This window comes from Emydura macquarii, unplaced genomic scaffold (genome assembly GCF_026122565.2).
Source record: "Emydura macquarii macquarii isolate MOO-44397 ecotype Brisbane River unplaced genomic scaffold, CSIRO-AGI_Emac_v2 contig_691, whole genome shotgun sequence".
Taxonomy (NCBI): Eukaryota; Metazoa; Chordata; order Testudines; family Chelidae; genus Emydura; species Emydura macquarii.
Genome location: NW_027130828.1, coordinates 11,081,050 through 11,088,861, shown reverse-complemented (window position 1 = coordinate 11,088,861; position 7,812 = coordinate 11,081,050). Strand labels below are relative to the sequence as shown.

The 7,812-nt window shown below is 51.9% G+C and overlaps 1 long non-coding RNA gene across 1 annotated transcript; it reads left to right on the top strand.

The window, feature by feature from the left end:
- Positions 1-265: 265 nt before the first annotated feature.
- On the top strand, positions 266-999 carry LOC137148703 (uncharacterized). The gene is made up of 2 exons (XR_010918558.1): positions 266-405; positions 714-999. It is a non-coding gene; the product is annotated as an uncharacterized lncRNA (long non-coding RNA).
- The last annotated feature ends 6,813 nt before the right edge of the window (positions 1,000-7,812 follow it).

Here is a 7,812-nt window from a genome sequence, read left to right as displayed (position 1 = left end):
AGTGCTAGCTCTCACTACTGGCCCCTCGCCCCTCCCAGAGAGAGAGGTGGGCCTGATCAGACTCCAGCATCTCAACAGCCCTTGACTTTGGGGTGCTCAGATCTGGATCCAGATCCGGACTTGGCCTCTATAATGGGTCGGTATCCGGGCAGCCCTATGCTTGGGGGAAGTTCAGCTCCACAGCCTTACTACACGACTCAGCCCCATCTGGACTGCCCGCTGCCAGCAGCACTGTCCGTAACCAGTGACTACGGCTCGGGCGTGCTGGAAGAGTCCCACCATGAACCCTGCTGCAGTGGGATTTCACAGTGGCTCCATTCAAGCCAGAGCACTGAGCCAGAGCACATTCCCCACGCGCACAGATGTTCCTGAGACAGAAGCTAGGATGCTGATCCCTACTGCCAGGTACAGGCGTCACACCAGGCACTGCATGATGAAGGGAGAGGTGCCTAGTCGGTAATGCCACGGGGCCCGTTGGGAAAGGTCAGGCTTGGGAAGGATTAACAGAGTGGTATGGAGGAGCCCAGGCTCTGAGTTTGTCTCTAGCCAGGGGGACGCTCCCTCGACTCCCCATGCATCACATTTACCTCGATGTATCAAAATTAAGGTTTCTGGACATGGATTGGTATGGAGATGCAGAGTCTTCCAGCTGTTAAAATCCAGTCCAGGTTGGCTGTGGCCAAACGATTCTGTATCCCTTGCTGTCTCTTCAGTTGCCCATGAGAAGAATCTAGTGACCTCAGCTCCAGTTCTTCGCAGACCGATCTCTACAGTTGAGCCCGATTAGCCCATTGCTGACAGTCAATCTGCCCACTCATCCATAGAAGACCCTTCAGAACACAAGCTCAACCTCGGGTGTGTCTGTTTCTGTGACAGGATGGGAATGCAGCGAGAGCTTCAGGCCGATTTTCAGGTGGCGGCGGGTTGCTGGATTAAATAAGGAAGTGAATAGGGCAGCCCTTGTGCGATTTATATTGAGATTAAAACCTCTTTATTTTATTCTGCTCCTACATTTTCACTTTGCCACGTGCTGCAAAATATTGACCGCACAAAACTGCACCCCAGAAGCTCGAGTGTGGGCTCAGGTTTGGACAGTTGGGGAGTAAGGGTCACTCATGCTAACTGGATGTTTCTACTAAAAGTACTAGCTGTGAAATAGTTAATAGGGCTGACATTGAAAGTGTCGTCATTAGGTTTCAGGAGCCACAACCCAATTTGATCAGTGGAGCAGGTCATACCTGTCTCAGAACTATTGCTTCAGACTGTCTTCATATTCAGGCAGACATTGCATTGGTTCATGCTTAGTTCAAATTGGAAAAGTTTTCTTCGCCACTAGGAAGACTAGAAGCATTTCTTTTAAATGAAAGATGAGATTCTGGAGCCATGGGGTGGATTCTGCAGTTAATTTTGTAGCCAGAGTATACAGCCCTCTGGTAAGGTATGATATTGGGGTGGGAGGTAAGAGAGGAAGCAAGCACTCTCTTTGCTTACATGACACTCGTTATGGAACTTGTTTCCAGCGCTGTCAATTCACCTAAAGATATGATGGCTGCCAACTTTGCCATGTTTGTGTGTATTCCGGAAGACCTAGCTGGATGGCAAATGTCAGGATAGCATGTGCCTGGGTGGGAATATTTATGTCATTCAAAGTGACAGATAATGAGAAAGGGGTCCCTTGGTCCCAGTACAGGAGTGGAGACCGAGGGAAATGTGGAAACAGGATTCGTTTTTATTTTTTTAAAGCATGTTCTGTTAAGCTAATATAATCAAAAAAAAGATCAAGGGGGAAAATCTGCAAGATAGATTTACTCTCAATTCAATTAAACCCTCGAAATCTGTAGTAAAGCAGCATTAATGGTCTAACTTAGAACCACAGAGCCAACGTAAATTGAGAGTTAAGAAGGACACTCCATCTGTAACACCCCCACTTTTCCTAGGGAGCGGAGGACTCTCCAGGCAGCGGGGTTCCCACTGAGCCAGCCATGACAGTTGGGATGGAGCAGCAGCCCTCTTAATGCTCTTTGCATAAAATTTCCTGTTGGTTAGATTTTAAAAACCAAGAATAGGAAAATGCTTTTGAGCGTGATTGGGATGGATCTTGTCCGGCTGCTGGGCAGGTAGAATGGGGTGTCCTCCAGCAGAAGCTCTTAGGGTGTGTCTACACTGCAGTAAAAATCCTGCCGCTCCAAGTCTGAGGCTGGGTCAACTGACTTGACTCATGGGGCGCAGGCTGTGTGGCTGGAAATAGTAGTGTAGACGTGGGCTCAGGCTGGAGTCTGGGCAATGATATCTGGTCCCGTCTCTCCTCCCCCTGTAGGATCTCAGAGCCCAGGCTCCAGCCCGACTCCAATAGTCTACGCTGCAATTTTAGAGTCAGCTGAGCTGGCCAGCCACAGCCCTGCCGTGGGTCTTTTATTGCAGTGCAGACTCACCCTGCAGCCGACGGTTAGACCAAAAGGCACTGTATAAATGCAATGTGTTCTCATTATAACAGTGGGAGTCCTGCCTGTTTGTGGGCTTTGGGATCACACCCCATAAATCGTTTTCTTTGACTGCATGTCCAATGTGGTCGGTGACGTTAATAATTAACAACGCTGGGCCAGGGTCTTGAGTTGGCTCTGGACCGGAGGGGGGCCAGGTTGCACGTGCTTCATTACAAGGTGCTCTGGGTCTGGTCCCTTTGCCTCCATGTGATTAGTTTGTGATCTTTTTCAATTGACTTTGAAACCAGGGAAGATTTTCCCTGAGTGGGAGATTTTCAAAGGCCCACCTGGAAGCAGGGCCCGGCTCCCACTGCCCTTTGTGTCTTTACAAGTCCCCCCTGTCGTTATGAACACAGCTTGGGTGCACTGCTAAGCAGGGCCCCATCCTTCACCACTCTGGAAACTGGGGTCTCCAGTAACTTGATGGGCGCTGATGCTTCTCCTCCCCTGAGGATATACCTAAAACACCCCTGACAAACTTAATCCTGCCTTAAGTAGGGGGCTGGACTAGATGACCTCTTGAGGTCCCTTCTAGTCCTACCTTCCTATGGGTGTGCTCAGTGAGCAAATGACCCTGCAATGCGACATGAGCAGGTGTTGGAGGGGACAGGAGATCCTTAGGCTTTCTCTCCCCCATCTCTTGTGCCCCTGCACAGCAGCAGGGGCAATCTGTGGCTGAGAGCTGTAAAATCTCACCATTTCATGCACCGAGATCAGCAGGGTTTTCAGGGGATGGGGATTAAGAACATTTTATTTTCCCACTAAACCCTGATTTAAAAAAAAGAAAACTAAAGATCTGAAATCGGGAGAAATGAGGTTTCTTTTCTGAAAGGCTTTTCTGCATCCGGACTGGCAGCCGATTAAATGCATGGAAAGGGAATTTTTAAAATTAAAAACATAGAAGTCATTCGCAGTCTTAGAACCTGAATGCAAAATTGCAGCCAAAGGCAATAGAGGCAGATTATTTATAAACCTTTAAATCATCAACCATCCTACACCAGCACTCCCACCATTGCTAATCTACTGGTTCAGGGGGCAGTATGTATTCTACTCCAGTGGCTGGTCCACATAAGAGGATAAGAGCCTACTACTGCTACCAGCTAATGGACTTACTTCTGTAGCTCAAGTGCTAGAGCCCTGTGCTTTTAGGCTGAGATTTACAGAGCCACTTCAGGGATTTAAACACCTAATTTTAATTAGTTTTAATAGGAATTAAGTGTCCAAATCCCTTGGGTTGCTTTGAAACTCTCCACCGTAGTGTTTAAGGTCCAGGGTTCAAACCCTATTGATGACACATGGTTGTGGGGTTGTCACACAAGTGCCCATGGAGCTGTACCAGTGTTAGACCAATGGAGGGATCATTGCCTACAATGTTAAACGTAGACACAGCTGAAAGGAGATCCAATGGCAATATTAAGCAGCTCTGAAGCACAGAACGCAGGGCAGCCAACTCTAACGTGTCCTATTCAGGCTTGCAAAGGCAACACATTCTTTCATAGGCCCCTCACCAGCAGCATGCTGGTTTTCTGCTGCTGGGCCTTGCTTTGGAGTCTCTGGCTCACTTTCAAGCCTATTGGAGAGGCCTTCTTGTTTTTAAATTCAGAATGTGAATTGGGCAGAGAGTGTTATTTTCAGTGTGGCAGCTAATTTAGAGTTCAAGCCTGCTTAATGTTTCCTATTTGCTACTCTGAGTTGATCCTGTGTATCCATAGATTTGAATTCAGGACCACAGTGACATATGTCCTATAGTCTGGATGGTGTCCCAGGGTTTTAAATTCAGGCTCACGGCGCCAGGTGTCCTGCATATTTGAATTCAGGGCCCTGGCGTTTTGTGTCCCAGGATTTTAAATTCAGAGCCCCGGCACCATGTCTCTTGTATTTTGCACTTCGTATTTTGAATGGAAAAACCCGCTTGTACAGAAAAATATGTGAAGGGAAAGAATCTCCATCTTTCCTGAAATGCCTGACTGGTCCCTGGCAGTGCTCAGCACAAATCCCTCCGGGCCAGGCGTGAAAGCCCAGTGCCTCTGCCCCCTGGGTGATTAACTGGCACTCTTTCCTATGTGCTGTGCGGAGGATGTAGGTTGAGGGTTCCACCACAGGTGCTGGCATTGTCATTGCAATCTAGCTAACTGAGGGGCTGGGCGCGGGCCAGGATCCCAGCTGGGGGCAGACACTATGCTCACTTCGTAGCCTGCCCCCAGAGGTGGCAACAGCCAGAGCTCCTGCGCCAAATGATACGGCACTTATGGCCACTGGTCCACTCTCTAATCTGCGGTCCCACTGGAGGGCACCTTTGTTCCTACCCTATTGCCTTGCGGTCAGAGCAGCCAGCTGGTAAAGGTGCTTCTGAAAGAATCTGTGACAAGTCCTCTGGAGTCTCCGACCCACCCCGGATTCCCTGCTCAGTTACCACTTGTAGGAGTCTTTCCCTGGCTCTCATGTTATATCAAGTCCATAATAATGATTCCGCCTTACAGTGCCTCTCATCCCAATGTGCTTACCCAGCAGCAGTGCTGGCCCGTTAAAATTCCCAGTAGAAAGGGACCATCAGTGGAATTCAGCCCCCGGGGCAGGAAATACCCTGCAGAAGCCAGGATGTTATCTGCGTGCGGCGCCATTAAAATGCAGCCGCCTCTGTGGAGGAGGACAGCAGCCAGCCGGTGCACAGCACATTGCACGAAGGTGGTGGAAGGAGCTATTGTTGACTATGACCAAACCCTTTCTCTTGCATACAAAGCCCAGGTGTTTCAGCTTGTAAGGGTCACCCCAAACGCCTCCCCCACACAGAAGAGAGTCCATGGATCTCATGCCTGAGGATGATGAAGGGACCTTGTGATTGGCATTTGGGTTTCCGGTGAATGTGGGGGTTTCCGACCAGATGCTTAGTGCTCTACGCCACACCCTCCAGTTACCATGGTGCCTGGCAATGGTTCCCAGCGTTGTTGGGGGTGGCAGGAGCAGGACCGGTGAGCAAATCAACTGAGCCATGGAAGAAAGACTTTGTACTGGGAATTCTGCTGACTGGGGGCTGGGAATCCACCCCACTCCCAGCCCAGATTCTCCCGGAGCTGAGGCCAGCGGTAGAACATGAATGAGAGACCAGAGGTTCCACCCCGGCCCCTTTCAGTAAGGAACAATGAAGTGCTGGAGATCAGACGGGTGAGGCATAGCGGTGCTCAGAGGCCTGCCCTGACCTCCCTGCCCTTCCCCCTCTGCCCAACAAGGCACTGTCTGGGGCAGGCAGGGGGAGCCCGATGGGTCTCCAGTTGCCCTGGAGCTCTGGCTCTCTGCAGCGCTGCCCAGGAGCTGTCTGTAGCCCAGCCTGTTCACATTGCGTTTTCCCAGGAAGCCCTCTGAAAGGAGCTTGGCTCCCGTCCAGCCATTAGAAATGGAAATGCACCATCTCCCGGAAAGAGCCGACTGACCGGCTGGGCTTTTATGGCCCTGCCTCCCCTCCCACCCTCACCCCCTGGCCTTAAGGGGACTCGCTCCAGCGTTTGACAGCCGGCCTTCCAATGAGGCAGAAACCCAGCCCCGTGGGCTCCTCTAGCCCAGCTGTTCAAATGGCCACTCCTGGACCCATCCCACTCAGGAGGTCTGGAGTCGCCACTTGTCTCCCCCAGTGACGGACTGGCTTGGATGTAGCCACAATCCCGGGGCTGTTGCTCAGCCGGCAGCCTCCTGGGTCACCCTGCCTAGCAATGGGGCGCCCCCAAAGCCGCTCGACTGGTGACCAAGCTCTGCCTTGCTTCATGTGCAGATTGTTTCGCTGTCCAGAGGCGTGAGGAGAAAGGCTGGAACCAGTCCAGGTGTGGGAAGCTTGGGGTGGTAGGGTGAGAAAATGTGGGTGTGGGGTGATTTTATTCCACTGAGGATTCCTGCTTTTCACCTGTCCCCTCCCACCCTGACGAAGAAAGGTGCAAAGTGACCTGGGATGGGAGAACGTTGAGGCTTGGTGAACCTCAACCTGTTTAGAGGATCTTCTTCTCAGGGGAGGGAGTATTTGTTCTGTGTCCTGAGCCCTGACAGGGGATCCTAGGTGCTACCACCTTACAAATAATTAATAATCATAACCAAGCCGTTCTGAGCTCTTGAGCCTCCCCCTCCTTGCAATTTAAGCTCCCGACGGAGCTGAGCGGCAGGGTGAGATTTGGATTAGGATCTAAACTTCCCCGAGGCTAGGAGTGCTCCGTCTACATTCCAGTTCAGGCCAGTTTAGCGAGAGGCCTGGCATTTGGATGAGGATCCCAGCTCCCCCAGATCTCAGCGTGGGTTCCTTCTAGTGCTCCGGGTTTGACCATGTCTCTAATGGAAACTCATTGCTTTTCAAGGGTTTAATTTCAGTTTTTAATACTGTTTTTTTAGGTCAAAGGCAGCCGTGATCCCAGGCAGAATGACCGCACCAGTCCCCCTCGAGTCGGAGTGAGGCTAGGGGCTGTCTCTGTGAGCGATGTAGGAGGAAGGCATACTTCCGCTGGAGTTAATCTCTGCTCTTCTCCTGGCTCCCCAAATCTCTGTGTCTCTTTTTCCCCTCGTGGCTCATGATCTGCCATTTCTCACCCTGTTATTCTTTACATTGGCGCCACATCTCTGTCCCCTTCTCCGCTCCCTCAGGCCCCCTCTCCCTGGAGCGGAAGGTGAACTCGCCAGCACTGGAGTTGGCGATAGAGCCACCACGTAGGAGTAGCTTTCAAACTGGGCAGAACAAATCCCCCCTCTCCCTGAACGTAGCGAGGGACTGTAGGGGTGCTGGGGCGTTCCTACCTCCAGAGAGCAGGTGGCTTTTGCAGGTGGCACCCATCCAAACTTGGATACTCTGCTTAACTCTGCACCCCCACAGCAGAGCAAGGACCGGCTCCTGGGGGACAGACCCTGCTGTCCTGCTTGGGTGCTGGGCACAGTCCTTGCCCATGCAGCTCGACAAGGAGAGGTTGTCAGTGACACGCCAGCTCCCCCAGCTTCCTTTGGGAGGGATCTGCTGGCAGAGGTTCAAGGTGCAGGGGGCTGCAGCATTTGCACAGTGCCCCCCCTTGCTCAATGCACCAGAGAGGGGTGCAAAGCACAGTCTCTGGCTAACACACTGGGGAGGGCAGGGAGAATCCTCTCCCTCACCCCCCAGGGATCCAAAGCTCAGCAGCTCTCCAGTAATCAGGCTCCCTCAAGCAGGATTCCTGCGGTCCTCTGTGGATTTCAGGCAGGGCTGGCCACCGCCTTTGACCTCTCGTGCTGCTGGGCGAATGCAGCCTGCAGAACTAATTGCTATGAGCCTGCCGGTCCTCAGCTCTAACGCGGCAGAAGCCTGGCATGGCTCCCTGCCAGCGCTCGC